This window comes from Vanellus vanellus (genome assembly GCF_965231255.1).
Source record: "Vanellus vanellus genome assembly, chromosome: 1".
Classification (NCBI taxonomy): domain Eukaryota; kingdom Metazoa; phylum Chordata; class Aves; order Charadriiformes; family Charadriidae; genus Vanellus; species Vanellus vanellus.
The window spans coordinates 10,846,352-10,873,651 of record NC_138905.1 but is presented as its reverse complement, the minus strand read 5'-3'; the positions used below and the strand labels follow the sequence as shown (position 1 = coordinate 10,873,651).

General features: G+C 37.4%; 1 protein-coding gene across 1 annotated transcript in view; it reads right to left on the bottom strand.

Annotated features, from left to right (window-relative positions):
* The window catches only part of PCLO (piccolo presynaptic cytomatrix protein), a gene marked incomplete at both ends in the record, with an annotated part of 381,090 nt that overhangs the window by 158,463 nt on the left and 195,327 nt on the right, over positions 1–27,300 (bottom strand). The window lies entirely within an intron of this gene.

Sequence of the window (27,300 nt, the reverse complement as noted above, 5' to 3'; positions counted from 1 at the left end):
ACGGAGAGGAAGCTCGTGGTATCTGTGAATAAGCAGCAGAAAACGGCAAGAAAAAGAAACTGGCAGTCTGCTAAAGGCCAGGAAAATAAGCAATCTAATGCAAAATAAGGGTGACACTCACTAGGACTTTGTTTAGTCGAAGACTGAAAAATCTACTTTATATTCTTGAAATTGAATTGACTGTAATTTAAAAGTTTTTTAGTTTTTTTTTAATTTCCATATACTTATACATAAACATATACAATGCATGTGTGTGTGGAAGGGGAATATATATAGACCTACGCACCTTCCTTTTATTTAACATTTCATAGAAAAAAATATAATTATAAATGTGTATATATACATATTCATACTAATATATAAATATATGTATAATCTGTACAGTCAAATAGAAGTCTCTGACCCAGACACTGAGTGCATATTGAGCAGCTATAACTTTTACTGAAATCCAGACACCAAAGCAGAACTTTCTGGTGCCAACACACTTGGTAAAACAGGTAGTTCTTCGTCCACCTTGTCATTTTTGCCTCACCTCTGCTGCTAAATATATATATTCAGGGAAGATTCTTGTGCTTTACAAAAGTGGTGTGAGCTTACTTCAGGTCACTGAAGACTTTCTTAAATGAAATTTGTCCAGTTCCAAAGCTGCAGTTTAAAACTTCAAAGAAGTTAAGCAGTATAAAAACATAGGACTCTGGTTCAGTCCAGATGTCCGGACTTCCCCACAGTTAATGGCAGAAGGGTGATTCACTGTCACAGCTGATGAGTCATTTTTTGGAGGTGTCTATCTCTCTTCATCAGCTAGGAAAGCAGGCAACACAACTACTTAGATACAATCTAAATTGCACCCTAAATTACTAGGGGTTTTGAGAGATTATTTTCGGTTTTGAAGTAAACTTAGGCTCCCACAAAATGCAAATACATTAAGAAGTGGGACTTGAATGCTTTTGAAATTGTATCCTTTCTCCCCAATAGCTTCTTATAAATTTTGCCTTAGTGAAGTAAAAGGGATTGTCTATACACATAAACTAAAAATAATCACCTCAGTCATTAGAGAATGCATCCATGTTAATAGCAAAATATGGAAACACTTTAGCACAGTTTAACAAGGGAAGCAAAAAGAATATTAACCGACTTGGCTCTTCTGCCTCTGCAGGCAAGCACAGCACGTTAGCAAGCATTAGCTGTTATTAATTAAAAATGGAATTTCTTCTGAAATAAATGCTACTTTATTCAGATAAGAAGTCAGCAAGATTAATTTTAATTAGGACTTTAAAAATCACTATTTTCTCTGTTTATTCTAATATGTTGTCAACAAATTGTAAAAGTTTATAAAAAGTGTTGACAACCCTCTTTTGCTGCTCCACTGTTACCTAACCTTAGAAAATCACAATAATCAACACATCATTTGCCATGGATCTTTATAGAAACATTCACTACCTTTTCAAGTGCCATTTAAGCTCTTTTCATCCTCTTCATCTAAATTCCACCAACTTTTGCATGTTTCAGATTTCAATAAATGCAATTTAATTTTGTTTTCAGCTCCTGTGGCCATTTCCCAAACCCATGTTGTGCCAACAAATCAAAGAAACTAATTTTCTCTTGCTCAGTGTGTACTTATAATCAAAGACAAATTAATCATCTACAGTAGGTTTAGTTGGTTATTAATTTATATTGTAAATTCAGTCCAATACCACTGTTATTTCCCCCTCCCGAACTGAAATAGCAGTCACAGATGGTGAAGCAGTCACAGATGGTCACTGGTATTGGGGAAGAGCTATTAATAACACATTCATTAAAAGGTCTATAATACTTTATGGAATTATTATTTTCAGATGACAGTTAAGTTGCTGATCAGTACATCCCAATGTAGGCTTATAAGGCCTTATTGAAGAAAAACAGATCTTGTTTTTATATCTTTGTCTACATATAAAGAAGCTCAGACTACTAGACATTACAGGAAGATGTACCACAGTTTTCAAAAAGTTCTCAGCAGGTATTCTCACAAAAGGCAAGTCTTAATTCTTTTTACTTGATATTTATATTGACTTAAGAAAAAATAAATATAATATTTTAGTATTGTGATAAAATGTGTGGGTTTCTTTCTTCTTCCTGGATAATCTCATCATCAGTGATGTTAGCATGCTACCCCGGAACTGCATTAATAGGTTTAAGGGAAGTTCAACTGCAGTATTTTGGCAGATATCTTTACAGTAGTTGTTAAATTTACTTTTTTCATTTCCTTTGTATTTGTAAACTAGCGAGGAACAAGCTAAGGCTGATCTTCACCAAATTCTAATCTCTTTATCACAACGAATTGGAAGTGGAAGGAGCAATTGTGCTCTCTAGCCCTATCCCTGTATTTTTGGTCCCTGTAACACATTTATAATGTTATGCTCATTTTAGGTCAAAAGCATCCAAAGGAAAGATGGAGCAGAAACCTTCATAAGACTACTGTGGAGCCAAATTAAAAACCCTGTTGAATACAGGCAGGCATTCCTAGGCCTTACAGTTACTGGTTAAAGGTCAGGTTAGATGTCAGACAGGTGACCTGGGCAAACCCTCTGACTGAATAAGCCATGAAGTTTTCTTCCATATTTTATCACTTTTTCCATCTTCTTCAGAATTTCTAAACCATTTCCTTCTAGCTATCTACTATCACCCTCAATAATTTTTAAAAAAAATAATTCTGTTTGGCAAATGATCACTATAAATCTTGAATGTAAATCTCAAGAACTAGAAGTAAATTATTCCACTTCTTGTTTCGTCATGACAACCTTATAAACATTATTACTTTATTGCTGACCTTTTTATATGGAGAGAATTTCACAGCACTCTGGGACATCCCTTCAGGAGGGACATAATGGTAATAATGGTAATCAGATCTGCTTCTGAGGGAAACCTGGACTAAAATAAGTCCCAAGTTTGTGCTTGAGATAAAGCTACAGCTACGTTCTCCCCAATACTACAGATTAAAGAATTGAAGAAGAAACAATTGTCCCCCTCCCCAACCAATTTTTAAGCTTAATGACATTTTGATAATAAAGATAGGAGAAGAATACACTCCTCGGTCTTGCAGTTCAATGACAAGATCACAAGCGAGGAACTCGCAACACTGGGTTGAAGGTTGTGTGCAAACAGATTTAGCAAAACCTTCCTTTTCTGCCTTGCCAATACACATTAGTTTTGACATGCTTTATCTCCTGAGCTTTAATTTTTAGAGGCTGTCTGGACAAAGCCTTATGAACCCTGTTAAATTGTGAGGTGGCTTTGGAATAATGCCTTCGAGATGACCATCCCCCTCTTTGTGAATCTTTGTGAAAATACTTTTTTCTACCTATTTTTGACTCCTTCAATTAGATGGCATTGCTGGTAAGGCCAGCAAGACTCAGACCCACTACAAGAATTCAGTCAAGCACTAGGAAATACTCATATGTTCCACTGCTTTTTATCTGTTTTAAAGAGATAATTTACTTTGGGGGACTTAAGTGGCTCAGGAGATATGTGGTGAATTTTTACCTCTAAACAGTGTGCTTGTTTCTATTTACTCAATCTTTCTCCTCCTCTTCTCAATGAATTTGTTGGAGTATGATATGGTGCTGTTCTTGCATCCTCCTCTCTCTATATTCATCCAGCCACGCTTGGATATTAGCTTCATTTGCTCAAAGAACTGAGCTATCACACTCGGGCATACAACTCTCGTACACTTTTTGCATGTTTAGGATTTTAGCGGCAAATATGTAATCCTTCGTTATTCATTGTTCTTTTAACATTTTCTGTGATCGCAACAGAAATAAACTTAAACTTCTTCTGTCCTCCTTAGAGCTGACGAAATAGACCCGTATTTATATATATATTTTTGGTACATGTAGGGACAACTGCAAATAATGTATACAATATGTACACACCTATGCATATGCACAAACCAATAACAATTGTAATGACAGGACCCTTATTAGAGTTTTCCACCACTAGATTGTCTATGTAATAGAGGCAGTGATGTTAGACTACCTACAGTCTGTGATGGAATGAAAAAGCAAAGATAAAGTGGGCCACAGCTGAAGCCCCTCTACTGCCGCTATCTTCTCAAGACTCAAGAGCATGGTGGAAAGCCTGTTCTACACTCTAGAGAAAGCAAGCCTTACTCTCTGCAGGGTAAGGTTTCCTGAAGCGTCTGGTGTTGACTTGCAACAGATTTGAAACGTCAGCAGAAAGCTGGCTGTACCCTGATTACCAGAAAAACAATGCAAGTCATGGTTTTTGCCTTCAAAAAAGACAAAATTTGTCTTCAAATTGACTATGCAGACAATAAGCTTGCTCAGCAAACTCATGACTAGCATCAGTTCGAGAGACGCACGCTGATGTGTTAAATGAAATTACTGGGAATAAATCATTTGCATCTAGAAAAGATGTCACACAGTGGAGGGACAGAAATTACTCTCCCATTCTGAAAAGAGGTCACTTTAGTGGAGATCAATGCAGGTTACAAAGGTAGTGATGGGGTGGAAGGCAAAGCCTGTGCTGTAGCTCTCTGTGTTCCAGCTCTCACATCTGTGATTTTTTTTTGTATCAGAAAACTCCCCAAATACAACCTTTCCAAACCCCTAAAACTCACAGTAAAAAGTACAATTGTAATGAATCTGTTCAATTCATAAAAGGGTTTGTATGTGTTATTCAGTGTTATGATATGTGGTCTTCATCATTAGAAATGCATCAGTAAGAACAGTTACAAATTTTGGCAATTCATTACTTTAAACATTCAATTTACTTCAAAGAATCTATGAAAATCAGTTATTCATTAAGGACCTTTTAGTAATCTCACAGTATGTTTAAAATTGCTTGTAAATGGAACCTAATTAAAAGGTACTAACATAACAAACTAATATTTGATTACATCATTGTAAGTACAGAATCCTTAACTGCATCTTCTTGTAGGATGCAGACAGAGATATTGGACAATGTTTTGTAGCTTGTCCTGTGCAAATAAATAGTTTATCATGCAAGTTTTTGTGGACCCTTCTGGACTTAATATCTATTATGTGGTAACCACCGACTAGAGAGGACCAACTTCGCAAACCCTTTTGGTAACGAACATTAGGGCAAGAATATCGAGAAACTTCTCTCCACAGACTAAGGCTGACATGGCGTCACTTTTATGACACGAAGAACCAAAGACCGTGGGAATGCACCTCTGGAGACAACAGGTAAAGGGGAGCAGATGAACTGTGCATGGTAAGGAAAATATATTAAAACACGTGTATAAAAGTTATTCTCATCAGCTGAGAATGGAGCAATATATGCTCTGAACAAATTCTAACCATCAGTAAAACCCCATCAGCCGACCCGTACTGCCTTGCCTTGTGCGCCATTGCTGGCAAGGGGAGTGGAAGATGAATTTGATGAACTGAATTTGGCCTTGTGTATGGGAGGGAAATACCCTGCTTCATGAGTAATATACTAGAGCTTTCCTTTAATGTAACTCTTGTCTTTCTTTTCTGGAAGTATTTTGCTCTGGGGACTGAGCAGTCAGGCAGAAAACTAGTTTCTAAATCACTACACAGCAGCACGGAGATGCCAGTCAGTCTGATTTTCTCAGTGCTTCCCCGCCCCACCCCCCTCCTTTGGAGCCTCTGTAAAGATAAACCTCTCTTCTGTTAAAACTAATATAAATTTTTTAGTCTATCCCAAAACAATAAGCACTTTTTTTCAGAGTTTTCCTGCTTTCATTCATGTCAGTCAGAGTCACTCATACCTCAGATGAGCACTTCTGTACTTTCCATCCTCTTGCTCCTTTCATTTTCTCTGTGAAATTGTTTGAAATTGCCATTTTCACTTCAAATGCAAGGGGAACAGCACAGTGCACTTAACAGCTGACGTGACATGAGGTATCAACTTCTTTCCTCAGTTAAACACATAAAAGGCCATATGCTTCTTTTGATCTCGGGGGGAGAAAGGAGAAATTCGGTGGAAATTTGACATGCGAACTACAGACAGATGTGGCCCTTACACAGTGCTTTTCAAAGGGATCTAAACCTACATTAAATCTACTTTATATAAGTAGGCATAATGGTTGTTCTCAGTCATTTGCATAGAAGAGGTAGTCTGGACTGACAACTTTTGCCTATAAGGGCAATGGAGCAATTCCTTCCTCAATTTATACTGGTAAAAATTAGGAACAGCAATTTAAAACAGCAGAAATGCATCAGAGGAAAATCAGTTCCTGAGAAGAATGAAATCCCATGTTTTGAAACTTTGACTTAAATATTGTAACTGGAACAATACTCCATATGTGTGCATTTAACTGAGTTTAGACAACATACATACTATTCACAAGCTCATGTTTTCATTTCCTCAGGCTGTATCTCCAAACAATATCTATACTGTTTGCTTTTTCAGCTCACTGAAGACACAGCAGTCTCTTTACCTATTCCCCTTAGTACAATTCAATACTGTTTGTAATTTTTTTTTCTACCATAGCCGTATACAAAAGGGAAACATTTCTGGCTACCTCATACAGTAACATTCTCTTCAAAACTCACCTGAAAACAATTATATTCTTTATATTCTTTTTTGTTCTTTATTTCTTTTTGCTTTTTGTTATTCTTTGCTATTTATCTCTGTAATCTTGCTACTTATCTTTGCAAGGTGTTCTGAGATACAAGCTTATATAAGAGATTCGCTGCCCAATTATATTAAATGTATACAGAATTACATGTATCTCAGTTACTTTTCAATGGGGAAAAAATCTCTGGCAGATTGGTTCAGACAATGGGCATCCGTCAAGTTAACAGAAAGAGTCAAATTATTAGAGTTGAGCACTGCTTCTGCATTGAAATCTCTGTACCGAATGGGATCAATATTTTTCCTGCTATTCAATCTCTGAAAAAGAAAAAAAAAAAAAAAAAAAGGAAAAATAGGGAAAAGGGGAAGGGGAAAAGGAGAGGAGAAGGGAAAACCCCTGTCCTCAGAACAGAAGAATATTGTCAGAATTTCTTCTCTGAATGACAAATACAGATTTCATACTTTGCTATACCATACCCTGGGCTGCATCACAAGAAGTATGGCCAGCAGGTCGAGGGAGGGGATTCTGCCCCTCTACTCTGCTCTCGTGAGACCCCACCTGCAGTGCTGCGTCCAGCCCTGGAGCCCTCAGCGCTGGAAAGTCATGGACCTGTTGGAGCGGGTCCAGAGGAGGGCCACAAAAATGATCAGAGGGCTGGAACACCTCTCCTATGAGGACAGGCTGAGAGAGTTGGGTTTGTTCAGCCCGGAGAAGAGAAGGCTCCGGGGAAACAGAGTAGCATGCCAGTATTTAAAGAAGGTTTATAAGAAAGATGGGGATGAACTTTTTAGCAGGGCCTGCAGCAATAGGATGAGGGGTAATGGTTTTAAACTAGAAGAGGGTAGATTCAGACTAGATATAAGGAAGAAATTCTTTACAATGAGGGTGGTGAAACACTGGCACAGGTTGCTCTGAGAGGTGGTAGATGCCCCATCCTTGAAAGTGTTCAAGGTCAGGTTGGATGGGGCTCTGAGCAAGCCGATTTAGTTGAAGATGTCCCCACTCATTGCAGGGGATGTTGGACTACATGACCTTTAAAGGTCCCTTCCAATCCAAACTACTCTATGATTCCACGATTCCATAAACAGCTTGAAAACATTGCAGGAAATATATAGCTGCTGTATAGGCAAAACTGACTGATAATAAATGTTTGTCTTCATATACTTTGTACTAAAATATGTTAAATATTCTTAAGTATTTTATTTCTATATCAGTATATTAAAAACTAACAAGGGACTTCACAGAAAGAAAATACTACTCAACCACTGCTACAATACTGTGGTTTTAGTACCAACTCCAGTTAGCACTCTGAGTGCTATAGTACTTTAGCCCTAGTCCAGGACCAAAGCCTGAATGTGATAAAGAAGTCAGAATAAATACTTCTGTCTGTGAAGTAAAATCTTTCCTCATTTGTAAATTACTTGTGAATTTTAAGAATATAATCCAACTTTCCTGTAAAAGAAAAAAAGGATCCAAATGAATGGATTTATCTAGATGCTCTCTTCCTCATGACTCATGAAAGTTTCTGCAGAGGATGATTCTGAAGCGTATTCTGCTTTGACAACCCAAAAGTTTATGAAATAAATGACAAAACAGAGCATAAGGTATACAGTACTCTATGTACTGCATAAACAGAAAATTGAATATGAGAAAGATTCACTATCAGGAGAAACACTAACGGCAAAGCTCGAATTGCCATGAGGTAGGTGCTTAACAAGATTAAGACAAAGTCTGTAGATTCATGGTGACTATGTACCATACTACAACAGAGCATACTACACTATAACATAATTAGTGTTTCTTAATCAATTATCACTTCATTTTTTTTCTGCCTAAGTCTAGTCCGTGACACTCTAAGAGGCATTTTACATACAGAACTGTAGATGCTCATAACTTTTCATCCTAACCTGTGGAAAGTCATCAAAAGTTCTATGAAGCGAATGGACCATCTGATGCCTGTGCTAGGTGAAGATACAGTTACCGTTTGCACATGATGAACCCTGTCTTCAGCACAGACTGGTTTTGGATTTAACTAACTAATGACACCAAACTGTACCTCAGTAATATGTTCTGATAGGGCGGCGATGTGATTCTGCCATTGGCAATTCAAAACAGTTATATTAAAGGCTACTGTACCAAAGTATTAAGTGTTAGCTTCAGGATTTGTTGATCATGAAGCTATTTGTGGCAGTAGAAAAAGACATCAGTCATGTTCACCTTGAAACGATGAAGTCCTTGGAATAAATCTTTTGGCACATAATGCCATCCTTAGCATCCTTAGCATGGGCCCATTCACTCATAGTAATTAATAATAAACTGTTTCTCATCATGTAACACACAAATCATTATACATCATTTCCCTCAGTCAGAATAATAAATTTTATTTGAAACTCAGATCTCATCTGTGGAAAATTTTACTGGATTATAAAGAGCCTTTTCCCAGTCAACAAGAACATACTTTAAATTCTCTTCCTTTGCAGTCTAACTGAGAAACCTGGCCAGCAAATACTGGTGAGAAAAATTCAGAACAGTTTATACTTATCAGTAGGATATGCATATGCTGAATTAACACCATCTGTTTTCAACTGATATCAGACTACTTTGCAAACTTTCAGCCACAATCAAAAAAAAAAGAAAAAAAAAAAAAACAAAAAAAACACAACACCCAAACCCCCTCTATCTCTGAAAGAAATGAAATATTAATCTTGTTTTACAGGAAAAAAAAAACAAACAAACAAACAAAAAACCAAACAAACAAGAGAGGTGTGAGAAAATCTTGGCTTTTTCTGCTTCTCCTTCACTACTGACTTCCTCCAAAGGATGGTAGCTGAGGAGACTCCACATGCTGCGCCACAGCCCTTGTTTATCCGCAAGAGTGAGAATTCATCTGCCCAAGCGCAGACATAACGTACGGAGCTAATCTGAGCTAGTCCTCCAGACTACTGAACTGAAAGAAAGCGCAGTTTTTCTTCCGCTCACTCCATAATCACACCTGTTTCTCTTACTGACTGTAGAAACCACCGCGTGAAACACAGATGTCACCTGTAAATGTCTCAAGACAGAGGAGGTCAGTCCCACTCCTGGCAGCTGCGGCAGTCGGAATTCCTGCTTTTGGCTCCTCATGTGGGATCTGTTTTGCAGCAGAGTTTTACTCCTTTTCTCTGTGCAGGAATCTTGCCACCTCTGCAATTCTTCAGAAATGACACCTCTCCTTGGCAATCAAAGGCTCTGGGCTTGGCTTAGCGTGATCATTCAGGCACTATTTATTTCATTCTGCACTCATGATGCTTTACTTCCCTGGTCTAAGATTAAAGGTGGCAGAGTGAGCGGAGCCCTGATTAACCACTTTGTCTAAAATGTGGTTCATGCGGGAGATCAGTGGCCATGTAACCCCTGCTGTAAGGCATAGATCAAACAAACTCACCAAGTGCCTAACTGCTTAATGCAGGCCTTTCTATAGGTATCACAGCTAAGCCTTCTCTTTGTCTTTTCTGCTCAGCCCTGACTTCATCCATACTGCTGTGCACCTGCAGAACAGCCTGCATCAAATTTCTTTCCTCCTCTTCCCAAAAGTGCCTCAAAATTTACAAATACAACACATTCTGCTGTAGAAAAAACACTTCTTGCTCTGCGTTGGTACCATGTACAGCTCTGTAAGGCTTTTCAAGTTCTGTAAGGACCAATAGTCCCTTCATGGTGGTGACACAGTTGTCAAAATCCCAGTATTATGCACAAATAGAATAGAATAGAATAGAATAGAATAGAATAGAATAGAATAGAATAGAATAGAATAGAATAGAATAGAATAGAATAGAAAAGATTAGAATAGAACAGAACAGAACAGAATAGAATAGAATAGAATAGAATAGAATAGAATAGAATAGAACAGAACAGAACAGAACAGAAACAAAAGGCAGAACAGAAACAAAAGGAGGTTTGTGAAACTCTCCTTGGTTGCTGACACCCATCTTCCAGCCTTCACTCTATTCCGACAACTCACCAGCTTTCTGGTCTGCAGCAAATTCTGCACGATCCCCTCTGCCTCAGCTGGAGAAGTTGCTTTCTCCATCAGCTCAGGTTGCGAGTCCATTCCTCTCTCTTCTCTGCAGTTTCTCAGTGTATCCCTGAAACTTCCTTCTGCCTGAAACTTTTTTTTTCCCCTCTCCCCCTCTACTCCTCTTTTTCTGAAGCGCAAAATCTCTCCCTAAAATACGCTCAGTTGCTCCCAGGGCAGGAGCAATGTCTTTCTCTCGCTCTCTCCCCAAAATCCTCCAGCCAACCCAAACCTCTCCCTTTTTAAACGAATGTAACTGAACCTGACAACAAACACAGAATAGATTGTCTGCCACAGATGGCTAAACTTATGAAGTGTGAAAACCACTCACAGTATGTCCAGATTTTCCATTCCACTTTCTACAGCGAGAAAGTGTACTAGCCAGACCACACAAACCCTGTATTGCCATTCTTATTCTCATATAAGAATGGCATTTCCAGTTAGATAAACCCATTTCCAAGTGGCACAAGTTAAACAAATAAAAATAACTGCTCCAAGTTAAACAATTAAAAAATAACTGCTCCTCCTACCCCACCCCAAACCTTCAAAGAGTCAACTGTTCAAAGAAGGCATTAATAATTGATTAAACATGTACAGAAATTTGCTATACTGATACAAACAGAACATCTTCTCCTGGAAGAAAAACAGATTTCACTCCTCCCCAACCCCATTTTTCTTGTATGTGTATTCTAGAGTCTGTTGATATTATACCAGATTTAATCCATGGAGCTGGGAAAGAGAAGTGGTAAACGTCTCATCATTTAAGAGTATTTAAAACCAGATGACATCAGCACCAGCTCTTCACCAAAGAAACTCAGTCAAGGCACTCAACTCAGTCTTGATTAGCACAACTGTGAATAAAACTGGGAGGAAGTCCTGATTTTTAGAACAACTTCCATCTTTTCCTGTTTAAGTATAAATAGATATGATTTTTACACCTGATTGTTTTATCATTTATTGAATATGGTTTATATAACTAACACTGAAATCTAGATTCCTTTTCAGAAGAGGAAGTGTTTCACTCCTGGATAAATTCAATCAGATGACAGCCTTGCAGGCAATGTGATATTTAATCAAACTGTGTGTGGTTCGGGAAGAAGAAAGCAGTAACCTTTAATGAATTTTCTACCTACTATTTTAATAGCAATTATACTATTTTAGAATCATGACCTTCCTCTTCCCATTTCTGCTTACTGTGACAAGCAGGACAGGAAGATAGAAATTTGGCAAGCTTACTTTTAAACACTAATGAAGTTAAAAATAAAGAAAAGGCAGCAGAAAAAGAGAAGTTAATGTGAAAGATGTGCCATTTGCAGTTTCTAAACCTACATTTGTATAAAAAAAAAAAGAAGGAGAAACAGAACTTAAACCAACTGTGAAGTTTCAAGACACCACATAAAAATGAAAATTCTTACAGTTGATCTGGAATCTAGGATATACTTTCACTGCAATATAAAAGGAAAACAAGTTATTTTCCCTCCCGCATCTTCAGAGCCCCTATTATTCTTGTTCCAAAGTAATTTTTGTCCATCACTGCCACAGGTCAAAATAAATCTAAATAAAAAGTAGCTCTACTCTTGATTAGATGGCAATTACTATACCAATTACCCTAAACATGCAGTGCACAGTGAGTTTTACTATAGAAATACAGAAAATTAACAGTAAAAGATTTTTACAAGATGAATACACATTTGGGTTGGTTCTCTTCTCTGTTTTTTTTATGTATTGTTCTCAGTCTTTTAATATTTCTAGTGACACTAGGGAGTCTGAAGTTAATCCTACAGAGTAAACCCAGTGTTTACAAAGAAAAGAAACTCAATTAAACCCTGAAATGTACATAATCATTCCGATGCACATTCTAGACCGGCAGGGCTAGAACAGCAAGGGCTGAAAAACTAGTCCAGACCATCCAAACCGAATGGTTACTGAATACGCTAGTGACATTTTAAGTTCAGAAAGTATCAGGCTTTACAGTCATGTCATTTAATGCCGTTTGGGTCCAGATGTACTCATGGAAAGTCAAAACACTGCTCTGAAGTTTCAGTCTGACGTTCACTGTGGCCTACAACAGCCTAAGGCACAGTATATGCGTACGCCTTCCTACACACAGGAAATGGCACCAATAGGGCAGTGATGGTCCCCCCATACTCGGCACTGGTGAGGCCCCACCTCGAGTACTGTGTTCAGTTTTGGGCCCCTTGCTACAAGAAAGACATTGAGGTGCTGGAGCGTGTCCAGAGAAGGGCAACGAAGCTGGTGAGGGGTCTGGAGGACAAATCTTATGAGGAGTGGCTGAGGGAACTGGGGTTGTTTAGTCTGGAGAAGAGGAGCCTGAGGGGAGACCTTATCGCTCTCTGCAACACCCTGAAAGGAGGTTGTAGCGAGGTGGGGGTCGGTCTCTTCTCCTAAGTAGCAAGTGATAGGACAAGAGGAAATGGCCTCAAGTTGTACCAGGGGAGGTTTAGATTGGGTATCAGGAAAAATTTATTTGCTGAAAGTATTGTCAAGCATTGGAACAGGCTGCCCAGGGAAGTGGTAGAGTCACCAACCCCGGAGGCATTTAAAAGATGTGCAGATGTAGTGCTGAGGGACTTAGTGGTAACTTGGCAGTGCTAGGTTAACAGTTGGACTTGATGATCTTAAAGGTCTCTTCCAACCAGAACAATTCTATGATTCTATGATTCTCTTTATGGGTTGAAAGCAGAACAGTTGTGTGCAAGTGTGGTTTGTCAAAGATGTGCTCCTTAAAGACTGAAAAAGGCAAAAGTGACTAACGGTTGTTCACTAGTGAGTGTGTCAAAAGAAAATGTTGTAATACACATCTCCAACACAACAAAGGCTTAAGAAAACAGTATTGCAGAAAACAAGAAGAGTGAAGGCTTTACAGTATCAGGATAAACAGTAACACTCTTTTATTAATATTTAGTCAGAAAAAAGGAAAAAATTGCTGAGCATAAAAAGGGTTCTTCTAAACCTACAGTGCACAATGTTGCACTGCACATCACGATTAAGAAAGAACTTTAGCTAAGTTTATAAAATTCAGATGGGGATGCACCCTGATATCCCCAAGGTAGGAACCACCCTGGAAAGAGACCTTGGCTTTTTGAAAACAGCAAGTCAAAGGATGGAAATACAAGAAGCACAGACTTTAAACGGCTGTTTTCTGAAAGTCACTGTTCAGTAAGAGGCCATAATGGTATGTTTAATATTACTGTTAGAGCTGAGGAATGCCTACCTGAAACACCAAATACCTGGATGTCAGCCAGTGTTTGATGTAGAAGAATAGTTTTGGTCATTAGTTCATCTATATAAAATCTATGGATGTAGAGTTTTTGTTTCAATTTTTCTCATTTCAAGATAAATGTTTTTGCACAAGTCCTAAGATTATTAGCTTTTAAGAGCACCTAAATGAAAAACTTAATAAAACAATTTTTATTTCTTATTTTTCAAATTATGAATACTTTTGGTATTAACTTAAGGCAACCAAAGCAACATCACTTAGCTGAAATATTTTGACCCTGCATCAAAGTTAATGCTTAAAGCCTCTCAGGGTTATTAGCCATTAATTCATTTGCCTCTGAGCTAAGACTGACAAAAGGTTATTGTTTAGCATCAATCACACACTGATTTTAGAGCCTTGGACAGACCCAGATAGAAATCATCAAGTCATCTGTCATGATGAAGATTGCTGTTATTTAATTTCTAAGTCATCAAGTCAGGAACCCAAATGGTTTTTACTTCTTTTTCAGATGACAGTATTTATGTTCATAGATCTTTGATAAGTCCATAAATAAAAGTAATGAACCTTTCTATAAGCATTACAGAACTTGTAATACTTACAGAGCCAGCTGTTTGTATTTCAGCAGGAAACATGAAAGCCTTTAATTCTCAGATCTCTCTTCTGGTATCTGAAGGCACAGTAATCATTCTAGTATATTGCTGTACAGATAGGAGACAGGAGCCAGGCTGGCTGAATAGTGATGAAGATTATATTGACTGCCAAATCTTTGATGGCATTTACCTCAGCATGCATTATCTATGAGCTCTGTGTATTAGTGTGCAATTCCTTACAGTGTTGTTTGAACATCAATTTACACATCAACACTAAGTACTGAAGCAATGATGAAACATTTTTCTTTATCTGCTCTGCTCTCTTTCTGGAAAACATTAAATGATTTTGTATCTGACCATAGCCAACATTTTAAATCTACACTGCTTTTCTGCCACAGTATCAATTCTTTCTTATAGTATTTTACAAATCATATATTCACGAAATATAACTACAATCTTGTAATATAATAATTTCAGAGCTGTAAGATAACAAAGAATTAGAAAATGGAATGCATATCCAATATATTTTAGCTCAAAGTAATATAAGAAGAGCAACACTTTTTTCAAATTTTAGAACAATTAAAACTCAGGACCAAGTCAAGAGGAAACCACTGGCACAAGGGTCTCCCCAAAAAGCAAATTCTGAGCTCTTTGCAAGACTTAAAAAGAAGACTGAAGAGGAGAAAAAAAGGGACGCCATTACTTTCTTACATGCTCATAGATCTGAGTCAGAGCATAAGATCAGCCTGTTTCATTCAAGAGAAATTTTCTTAACACCTACACTCATGTCATGAAGCCCCAACACCACAGTCTTCCTATGCAGCAGTTCTGAAAGAGCACTGGAATTGGACTGCACCACTTTATATACGGGTCATATACATGAGGAATACACTCTATGTCTTGCAAAAAGTCATGTGTTTGTATGTAAAAAGTATGCGGGTTTTTGTTTGTAATTCTCTAGCTCACCCCAGGAAGTTTAAGCACTCAGTGATCCAAGTGATTTGGAACCCATCTAGTTATTCGGAAACCACTGCGCTTGACACTTTGGAAGCATACAATATGAGACTATGTCTGCTGCAGACTTCCTATGTAAAGTGGAAGAACAGGTTCAGAAAAACACAGTGCTCTGTCCCAGCACTTTCCTTAGAGCACTGAGTATTTTCTCAGGTATAATAAATACATATATTTTCCATTCTGTCTTCAGATTAAAAAAAAAAGAACAAACACATTTTTATGGATTAAGAAAATGTGTTGCATTTAATAGTTACCATTAAGTAAACATTCAAAAGAAACATTGTGTTAGCTTTCTGGGGGTAAGCCATGTTCTCTAAGAGAGGACAACATCTAACCTTAGAAGTTGACTATCTCATCCTGTTCTGAAAATATATTAATTGGTCACTGTCATGAAGAAAAGGCTGGATTAGACCTTGGTCTGAAATTGTGTTGCAGATCCTATCCTCACAAAAATATGCTCCAGTTGTTGAACTGCACATGAAAAAAAATAAATACCAGAAAAACCTTCAACTTGTTTTCAGTCTATTCTTTCTGTATGATCCACTCAGGAGAAACTATAAAACTTTGATTTCAATTTGTTCTTTCTCAGTTCTCCACTAAATTTCCAATCTATGTTCAAACTCTGAATGCTCTGAACTGCAGAAAAAAATATTTCCAACACATTTCCAACCAAGTTTTGATGTTCAATAGTAAATTATGAGTATTATTATAACTTGCAGCAGAAAAGTCACAATGGTTTTCAGACAGAGGATCAGCAATATGATGGTATTTTAAAGTATTTACATGTTTCTGCCCATTACATAATTACCAGCTATTTAGTATAACGAAATTTAAACATATATTATTTCAAATTTCTATGCATTGTGAGCAGGACGCCTTTCCTGTTCCACCTTGTTTCTTACTTTATTGCTCATTCCAGTGCCTGTCTAACATAACATATCAATATGGGTAAGATACATGTCAAAATAAGTTACAAGAGATTGATAAAAAACGAATCACAAATACAATGCAAACCGAGACTTCTACAGTCTCAGCTGTTCTATTAATATCTCCAGTTCGATACACACATTCAGAGCTATTCTATATATCAAACTCCTTCTGGGCTTTGAAGCAAATGGAGCTGATTATCATCGTCTGTCACTTCCCACCATTTACTTTATTGACTGTATTCTCAATACTTCCAGAACAAGTCAGACAATTGGAAATTCTTCTCCATTAATAAAAACTTTTTGTTTGTTTTTCCAAAAATATTTCCAGTAGGATCAGAAGTAGAGGAAAAAACAACTCACGCCTGCTTGTTTGTTTGTTTGGGTTTTTTTTTGTAAAAATATGGATAGGAAAAAATGTGTTTCAGGAGAATCGCTGTCTACTTTTTCAGCTTGCCAGCTGCCAGGGCCTCATTGTCACTTTCTCTCCAAAGGCAGCTGGCAAACTATCACCTTATTTTTTGTTCCCTACAATACAAAACTCCATTCTTCTTTCCTGTGCAAACTTGAACTTCTCCAATATGAAATTCAGATTTACAGGATATTTTCTACTAGAACATTTCCAGTGGCACTTGTTATTTCAGTCATTTAAATAAACAGCCTTCCTCCCTGTTCCCCACATTCCATCTGTTTGGGGGTTCCATTTTTTTATAATAACCAGAACTGAGAAATTCTGTTTTAAAGAAAGTGCAAAAAAGCCCCCCCCCATATTGGAAATAGTGGAATAACCAGTTCAGAGTAAAGAAACCAGAATGATTTCTGCAAAGCGTGATCCACATCTCACTGAATTAAGAGTGTAGCATTAACTTCAGAGAATTTTATACAAGTTACATAGTTAATGTCTTCTACAACAATCCCTGAGACACAAGCGCAAGCCTCTATGGCTTTAAATGTCAGTGGAAATACTCATCTCTGAACTTAAGCCATCATAATAGATCACAATGGGTTCAGTGGCGATGCTGGTTTAAAGTATTGCCCTCTCTCCGATTACTCCACATTTCTCTTTCTGCATCCTTGGTTGGGCCCAGAATAAGCGGGTAATCTGGAGCAGACACAATTTTGTTGCCGAAAACAGTATGGGGGAGTAAGTCTAGTACTGCTAAGGACTGTTACTGTGCACTATCTTGCATAAAGCGCATCAGTAACATAAGACTTCTAGTTCTTTAAATAACTTCTTTAGAGCTAGTTTAGATTTTTCTACATAATACTACTTGAGCTTTATCATGAGCTGGACACATATCTATTCTCCTGGACCTGTGCCTCTTCTTTTTTCACATTTAATTTCAATGTATCATCTTTGGAAGTTTATTTTTGAGTTTGACCCATTTGATGGCAGTTCTCTGTGCCTCTTTTCTGATAACGTCCCTATCCTTGCTGGTTAAGGTGGCAATTTGGCTGACAAAAAAACAATGCCAGAAACTGGCGTGAATATTAATGAAGTAAAAGATTCATGAATCAGCAATCATGCCTTCAAATAATGGTGAAATGATGAAAATACAGAAAAGTGACATGAAGAAACATAAAAAGAAGGAGAAAAGAATACAATTAGTAAATGACAGGAAGAAAGAATGGAGAGAAGGAGAAGGACCAACAAAAGTTTGAAGAATGGATGGAGAGGTTATACAGGCTGATCAAAATAGGAACATGTGTATAGCCAGTGTAAACTGGAGGCAAATGACAAATAGAAACAGAAATGAGGTGATCATTTTCTTCTTCCTTTTCTTTCTACCTTATACTTAACCTTCTACATTAAGCACACAAACAGGTAATATAAGACAGAAAAAAATATGATCAATTTTATTATTTCCCTTTTCTTTCCTTCGGTTATACCTTAATAATTTATCTTAAATTTTATCTGCCATAAAATCCAGATATATTATTATATGTTTATTATTAGCACATTAAATTAATAAAATGCATGGTATTTTCTAACAAGCATTGCTCCCCTGTTACTTGGATATATATGTATGGATTATAAATAAACTTTTCTATTTCAACAGGATTTGAAAGACAGATCTTCATCTGAAGAAGAAATTATTTGCTTAAACGTACTATAAGCAATCGATACTGAGTAGTAATGGAAAACATCAGTATTTCTTCAAGACCAAAGGTCATATACCTCAAGAGTCCTGAAGAATTTGTAAAACAAAGTAGAAATAGGAGTCAAAACCATTCTAGTCTCACAGTCACTCTCTGCAAGAAAGTTTATAGCTATTTTAATACAGATATTTGCTTAAAAATTATTAAAAAAAAGTCTTCCAAAATCGAGGAAAAGATTCCAACACTGAGATTCTAAAAGTCATATTCAAAGAAATTCCAAAACAAAAAGGCATTAACGAGTGCCAACTTGAATTTGGGATGGTGCTGTAACTGAAAAGTGTTTTGGCAGTGCTCCATCACTTATCCTTCGGTTGTAGTTTCTTGTTATTTTTGTACAAAACAAGGAAATACTTTTAAGGTCATATTTTTGAAGGAAATCCCTCATAGAGATGTTTGACAGAATACTTTTACTGGATTTTTGGGGATCTTTATTTCCAAACCTAGTTAGTCAAAACACAGGAACGAAAGAGGTATTTTCTAATCTCTCAGTAAAAACTCTAGAATATATTTAGAATAGATTTTCCCTCTATAATCACGACAGACATTGAGGTGTTAGTATCTCAGAATTTATATATCTCTTATGCATTACATGGCTACGAACAGTAGTTTTTAATATGAAAGGATGATTTCTCAAAACTTCAGTGTAACAAAAAAGAAATCTAGAAAAAAAAGGTGGAGGTTTTAGTGGAAAAAAAAAAAAAACACACAAAAAAAACCCCGAAAAAAAGAACCAACAGCAATTTCCCAAATTACTCTAACATTATTACTGGGTTTGAGAGCTTAATGAGGGGCATAGGCTAGTGTTTCCTGAACTGTACTGTGAATCTCTTTATAAAGCTGCATGGGAAGTGCTTTAAGAACTTCCTAAAGAACATAATTTGGTTCTGAAATGAAGCAGTACAGCAGTTTGAGTGTCACTGCACTCGAGCTAATGAAAACAACACTAACTAGAGGAGCAGGACTCAGATGGGAGAGGTTCCCATACTCTTCCCATCCTGTTTTATATCCACCCAAAGCATTAAAAACCTTGGGTAGAGGGTCCAACATAGGGTCAGTAAGAGGGACAGGGCTTGAGAAGAGTAGTTATTCTATAAAGAGAGGTTAAAGGAACTGGGCTTCTGTAGCTTGGAAAAAACGGTTAATTGCCGTCTTCAACTCTCAAATTCAGCACTACTGAAAAGACAGACTCAGACTCTTTGAAGAGATGCACAGTGAAGGACAAAAGGCACAAGTTGCACACGGGAAATTGAGCATTCTTCACTCACCATGAGAGCAGTGAACAGGATGCCCAGAGAGACTGTGAAATCTCCAATTTCAAAATGGATTTTTGAAAAAAAGATTGTCAAAATTCAACTGGACAAGCCCTCTAGTCATCTGATTTAACTTTGAATTTAGCTCAGCTTTGAGATGGAGGTGGGACCTACATGACCTCCACATAACTTTCCCAATCTAATTTGCTGGTGATCCTTTTCTCAGTCACTGATGGCTGAGGAGTTTAGCTAGTTAATATTTGCAAAAAAAACCCAAAATACAGGCACCAAAATCCTGATGGATTTACTGCCAAGACGCTGTGGAAGGTGTGAAAGAGTAGACTGCGGTATTTATTTTTATTAAATAAAAGCTTCAATGTAGGCAAGAATGTTCCATAACTGCAGTGTCGCTGAGATGAAAAATACTGTTAGTCGTGTTTGCAAAATAGCTTCCAGAAAAGCCATTTGCCTTTTTACATATATTTTATATATATATATATATAAAGTAAAAATGTTACTTATAACATTGTCAAAACTTTTTTGTTTTCTTTGGTGAGCTCTTGGGCCAAATGATGAAGAAATGGAAAAAAGAGATAAAAATGGGTTCCTTTGCCTGGGTTACGGTTCTCTCAGGCAAGCAATGTTCAAACAGGCTTTAAGAACATAAGGACTTGGAGCAGCCTACACCACTGCTGTCAAAGGAATGACTTTTACTGCCTAAAGAAATATATGGAGACATTACTATAAAACTCTCTATACTACTACATCACTGATCAAAGGACCAAATGACAAACTCACAGATTCCTTTGCTATGATATTTCAGCTTTGCCATGATATTCCAGGCCATGATATTTCAGCTGCGGATTATAACTTTGGTATCATAAAAGCAGTATCAATATGATGTAAGTGATTAACCCAGGCAGTAACATTTCTGAAGAAGACAGCCATTGGTTCCAGCTTTAACTCAGACAAGAAGCGTAATTTTATTTTACTGTTACCCTCTTACATCACATATGTACAATAAAAACACAACCATGAAAGAGGTTACAGAAAATGTGCTCCATAAGCTTACAAAGTAAAAAGTTCTTCCAAACTACCTCGTGATTTCCTGAGGCTTATGTCACTGTATTTTATAAATGTTATACAGCAACTGAAAGTAAACACTGAGTCTCAAATTAATCTTATCTATATTAGGCTTAAATTTGAGGTGGGTAACTCTCATTCTGATTCACCCTGTCCATCACCCTTCCGGACTATCTTTTCACCTCTGGCAACTGCTGGCTGTCTGAATCAAGCAGTTATCTGGATTTAGAGAAACCAGGACCATTAACCTTCTCACCTCACACACAATGAGGAAATCCCCAGCATTCAATCCTCCTTCAGGCCTTCCTCCACACTAGTTATTTAATTTCAAACGCTGCCTTTACTTTTAGTTAATGGTTAGCCCATTTAGCCTGTGTGGCATTTATGATCCTACGCCAGGGAAAAGACTTGCCAGGCAGTGTAAGAGCACCAGAACACTTGATGCTTGAGCTGGATTCAGCATTAGCAAACAGCTTGCAAAGCGAGTAAGGTGAGATAATAAAAGCTGTTTTTTGATAGGTTAGATTAGTTAGATTGGATGAGAGAAGGTGTCAGAGAGAGACCGACCGGGAAACAGAAGTAGGGTTTAGCAAGGAGATTAGAGAGAAGATATGGACAGATGGAGAATGTGAACACAAATTGAACTGAGACCCGAATTCAGTCTGTACAAAACGCAAGAAGTTCTGGAGGAGGAGAGCCAAAAGGCAGACTTCCTCCGTAGTCTCGTACAGAGGGAGGGGAGGAATACGAAAAGAGAAATTTCAGGCTCTGCATCGAAGTTTCACAGAGATGTCTAAGCCATATCCTGTGACAATGTTTCAGACTTACCCCTGTATTTGGAGTTTCTAAATGGCTGACTTGGGCATCACAGCACTGAGCAAACTGGCTACTCTTAATTCCTGTCTCATATCTTCACTCTGATCGCAGAGACTGTGAGCATGTACCATACCATTATCGATTCCACTCCCTGAGCTGAACTTTGCAGCAGGCAAATCACTTTTCTGAGTTTCTGAAAAAGTTTACTAGTGTTCAACTCCTTGGTTAAAAAATAAAAAAAAAAAAAAAAAAAAAATATTTGGAGAAATTGAACTGAGAAGATAAGCGCAAAAGAAACAATACCTTGGTCTCTCCAGGTCAGGTTTGAGAACTGTTGACAGGATAGCTTCTGAAAGTCTGAACTGGTGTTAACAAAGCCCACCATGTTCTCTAAATAAGAGGTTTGTCTGCATGATGATGCCCATCTATCAGCAGCCATTCACCTTAAAAGTATGCTGGGAGAAACTGGGAACTGTTGGAAAGAGTTTTGGGTTTGGGTTTTTTTAATGACATTTCAGTGAGTTAAGTGAACATTAAATTAATATTTTTTTTAATTGAGCTTTGACACCTAGAAAAAAAAATATAATTCTAACTTTAACTGAATAATAACTTTTGCTGTGCAGAATTGATAAAAGGAGACTAGCACATGAGCAAATAATCCACTGTTTTTAATGAGAGAAAAAGCAAGAAATAAGAACACAGATAACTCAGAAGACAGGCTTTTTGAGAGACCATGGGATTCACTGGACCAACAACAGTCTCAGTCATCTAGAATCTCTTTGTAGTCAATGCAGAAATGGGAGGATTAATGGGAAGGGAAATCAGTCATGTGGGCATGTAGGCCCTTTGTGTTATTCCCAATATTCAGCTATAACACAGTTTCACTGAAATATATTGATTCTAAGGCATTTGCGCTATTGTAGTTATAAAGTTTTTGTTCATATCTACTAAATATTCCAGGCCAAAAATTGAGATAATCCACTTCTTGCCTCCACTGGATGTGAGGAGCGGTTAGTAGCTGCCCTACTTACAATAATGTTTAACACAGCGAAAGACTCTTATCTCGTCCAGTTTTGGTTTTCTTTCTACATCAACGCAGCCAGATCCTTCAGCCTTTCAACCAGTGTCTTGTTGTGTAAATCTTTTATCCTTTCTCTTTTGCTCAACTTTGAATTTTTTCAGCCTCTCTAACTCTTAAGTGGTTCTGACTTAACCGGCATGTAGTATTATAGCTGAAGTCTCACCAGCCCCTGAGAAGGGTAGAACGACCGCAATGTGTATCTTACACATGCACAAGTTGTAAGCATTTCCCAAGAACACCACTGCCTTTCATGCAAGCACTTCATATTTTTAAGTCATATTAAGTCTGAAGTTTTGCTACTACACTTGAACATTTTCAGTACTGTTATTGCCTCAACAGCTATATTTCTGAGGGTTTTTTTGTTGTTGTTGTTGTTTTTTTTTTTTTCTTTTTTACCTGTAATGTATGTATCATTACTGAATTTAATTTTGGAACATTGCTCTGAATTGCAATTCTGCTTTTCAAAGTAATTGTGTTTCCTATATTGATTTGCAAATGCTGTATGAGTGCTTTCCCCGTACTCTAAATTGCAGTTTAATTATTAAAGAGTCAAGCCAATGACAAACCCTTGTTTGACCCACTTAAAACTGCCTTCCAGTTTGACAGTGACCAGTTTGACTTAAGATACCTACTTCCAGCTTTAGGATGGAAAGTAAACATCCATTAAAAAACAGTAATTGCAAAAATTTTAGTTTATCAATAAATAATGTTGTGCTGGAGTAAGAAAGTAAAGAAGTATAGTAGAAGGGACAATTTTTCTCAATATTTCATACTAAAATTTGATTTTGCAGCATCAATATGTAAACCCATATGCCTACACCTAGTTTAAGTCATAATTGCAAATAGTTATTTATCTTAACAAATTATTTTTAATATGAAATCACTGACTCGGAAAACCAAATGTCTGAATAGAATGATTTTGATGATCAGTACCAAGGTAGAGTTAGTTCTAATATAGGAAAGCCTCGTTAATTAAAAAAACAAACAAACAAAAAAACACAACACCACAAAAAAACAAACAAACAAACAAAAACCCCCAAACTAAACTGTTAGGTTTTATTAGCCCACATTGCAATCTGAAACACATGAGAGAATCTGGCTTAGTTAGTATTTCTAGGAAGAGAAGTAAAACTGCAGAGCTCTGGTAGACAATTTCTGAAGGTAATAATGCAGTGATGAATATTAACAACACACATCTAGCCCAAAGATTGCTGACTACCTTCATTTCTTCCTTTCTTTCTTTTTACTTTTTGAGGTGATCACATGGGGCATATCTAGCTCTGCAGATATTTTTCATATTTTTCTTTAGGAGAAAATGTAGAGTTCTGATATTTTTAGTAGCTCACATGCTAAAAATAGTATGTCCCTGGAGAAAGTATGTCTAGGTATCAGAATTTAATGGAGAGTTACCCCTTTAAATTCTACGGAATTAATTGCACAGAAAAATTATCTCAACACTGGCATACCCTGAACTGTTTGTAAAGAAAAAAAAAAAAAAAAAAAACAACAAAAAAACACCCAAAGCCAAAATCCAGGGAGAATTTTAAATGCACTGATTTGTATTAAAGGAGCAACCTGGAGGCCTCATATGCAGACGAATGGTAACCATTCACACAGTGGAGAATGAAGAGGCATACAGAACATCTTTTTACTGTTCTGAATATTTTGTTGTATTTAATTATATCCGATCATAAGTTTTGGATGTACTGTAGTTCTGGTTTTTTTTTTTTTTTTTTTTTTTTTTAGTAATCTTCATATGGGACATATGAGCTACCATGGGTTTTTGCCAGTCTTGGATCTCTTCCAAGCCACATTTAATCACATTTGGCTGATCAAGACAATATTTTACAAACTTAAAAATATTTTAATAAAATGATGGGAAAAAGTGTTGGAATTAAAGCTTGCATTTTGCTATGAGATGAGGTTTGGACTACTTTGACGAGAACAAATTGGTTTTCTCTAGTTAGTGCACATTGCTACAGTTTGCGGGGAGGTTTCCATGCATGCAAACTAGATTCCTTCTGGAGACAACTAACCAGAAAGCTCCATCACAAGTGTATCTCAACCGTGCTCAAATCCCAGAAGGTAAAACCAGTCCAAACAAATGACTGGCTCTCTTTGGACAACACCACAGTCTACTCACAGATACTTTTCTTTAGCATCAGCTACATTTATCCATCGTTCCGCTTTAATTGTACCAAACAACTTGCTAACAAAGCACAGTCAGTGCTTCCTTTCTAGGGAAGATTTTATAGACACCGTTCTGCTGCTGCTTTTGGAGAATGTACATTCATTTGCTCAGTACAACGTGATTTTCCCGTGCTTCAGTCATAGCTGCTGATAAAAGAGCGGACAGCATACAATGCAGGAAGCCAAACTTATCAGCGGAACACGTGACAGAAACTCTCTTTTCAGTTCAGTCAGGCAATTACACTAGTAGAAACATTACCCTCCTACTACTTATTCAGACATACTACAGTAATCCATGTCGTGACAGGAGATGAAAGTCTGAGGCAAAACAGAGCTGAAAGAGGCCAAAACTTGCTGGTCAGTAAGTGCCCCTCTGTCATTCTTCCGTGCCTGCCTGGTTCTCCTGTATACGTTTATATTCTGTATTTATTGCTTTAAAGCAGAGAACATGATATTGGCCTCTCTCCACACCTGAAACTCAAAGTATTCCTAAAATGGATAACCAAGATTACCTAGTCAGTTGGAAACGGGTGGAAAGATATTATTGTACCTTCATTCTTCTATGTCTTTTATGGAAGACAGAAGAGCGAGGAATGGGATTTGTGGCTGGGGGCCTTTATTTTAATGTGTATATGAGAGCCGGCTTAAGACAAAGATGGATAAGCTGACAGCAGGTGATAAAAGACCCAAGTGAGAGAAAACCTAGGCTCTTTATCAACTCTGCCATAAATCTTTTGCTTTATAAAAGATTGTTAAGGATCCCCTTTCAAAAGAAAAAGAGTGAATACCATAATAATTTTCTATTATGCATGAATGTCCCTTGGTTGAATAGAGAAGGTGTGAAATCAACCAACGGAAAAGTATCAGGCGAGACAGACTGACCCAGTTAAATGTGCTTTAGAAAATAATGCTTATATGATATGTTGACCAAATGTGGGGTAGTCTTTCTGTTTTGAAGATCTGACAGATGGAAAAAAGATGCCTCATTTGAGTCACATAAATGTTATTCTAAAGGATTTCAAATACAGCACAGGAAGCAGTAGCTTGAAATGTCGACGGGACTCTAAATTGTAAATAATTCAGACCATTAGTGGAAAAAGTAATCTTAAATCTAGTTCAAACCACATAATTAAAGGAGAAGATAGATAAGTCCTACTTTGCTATTTACACAGGGATAATATTGCCTAGAATTGTTTCTAGATGTGAGTGAGATCCTCTTTTCAACTCAGTTTCCAGTGAATTTGTTTGAAACACATAAAAAAGCGTGTGACTTGACATTCAAGCCCAAAAGGAACTCAGTGGGTACATCCCCACCTTCTCTGGATCGCAGGCCTGAATTAAATCTCAGAATAAGTTCTCCTGTCCACAAGCAATGAACCAGCCTCATACGCAGCTGCAGGGGACTCTTCAGGGATGCAGGAACCTGTGTGCCCAAGCAGCCCTGGTGACAGCCTACTGCTAAGCGTGTCACCGTGCTGTCAGGCAGATCCACATACGCAGTCCACAAACTTCATGCAAACCATACGAATCATGCCAATCGGGCTACTCCCAGACTGTTCGAGACCGGTCTATGCACGGCCAAAATGAAGGACCAGTTGTCACCAGCGCCCAAAGAATAGTTTCATTAAACCGCAGCCCACAGATGTCACTTAGAAGCAAAAGAGAAAAACACCTTTGCACGTTATATCTAGGTTACTCGAACACACTACCAAAGATGGTTCCTCACTCAACACCCATCTGTACTTAAACCCAAAGAGCAGCTGTTTCTGCAAGAGGTAATTGCTCCTTTATATTGAAATACAACTTTTAAAGAAACCAAAGTGTTATTCCTTTTTTCTGGACTGAATCATGGGACTAAAATGGAAAATTAGTCACTGAATTAAGCCTTTTGCAGTTACAATCATGTGACCACCTATCTCTCAGACTACGAAACACTTCTGAATGTTTTAAAATAACTGTAAGAGCTATAACAAAGTACCAACTCCTTTGAGCTGGAATTAAGCCTGGATAACAAGAAACGAAGGGAAACATCAATGTCCTGTGCTCCAACAATAGCAGAAATCTCGTACCTGAAATTAAGAAACGAACGTACTCCCTGCGTCTGAGGAAGGCAAACAAACAGAAACACCCAACCTCAAACCATGTAATTATCCCGACTCTTTCTCTCTATTCATTACCCAAGCAGAACGTTCTTCGCTGAAATACAAGTCTGGTGATCAGCTTAGTCCAGAATAAACAAACAAAACCCCATGGATATGACATACGGAAGGTTTTAATTCTACCGGGAGCAACTACCCTGTTTCCCCTCTTCAGTGCCCAGATGTACAGGATGT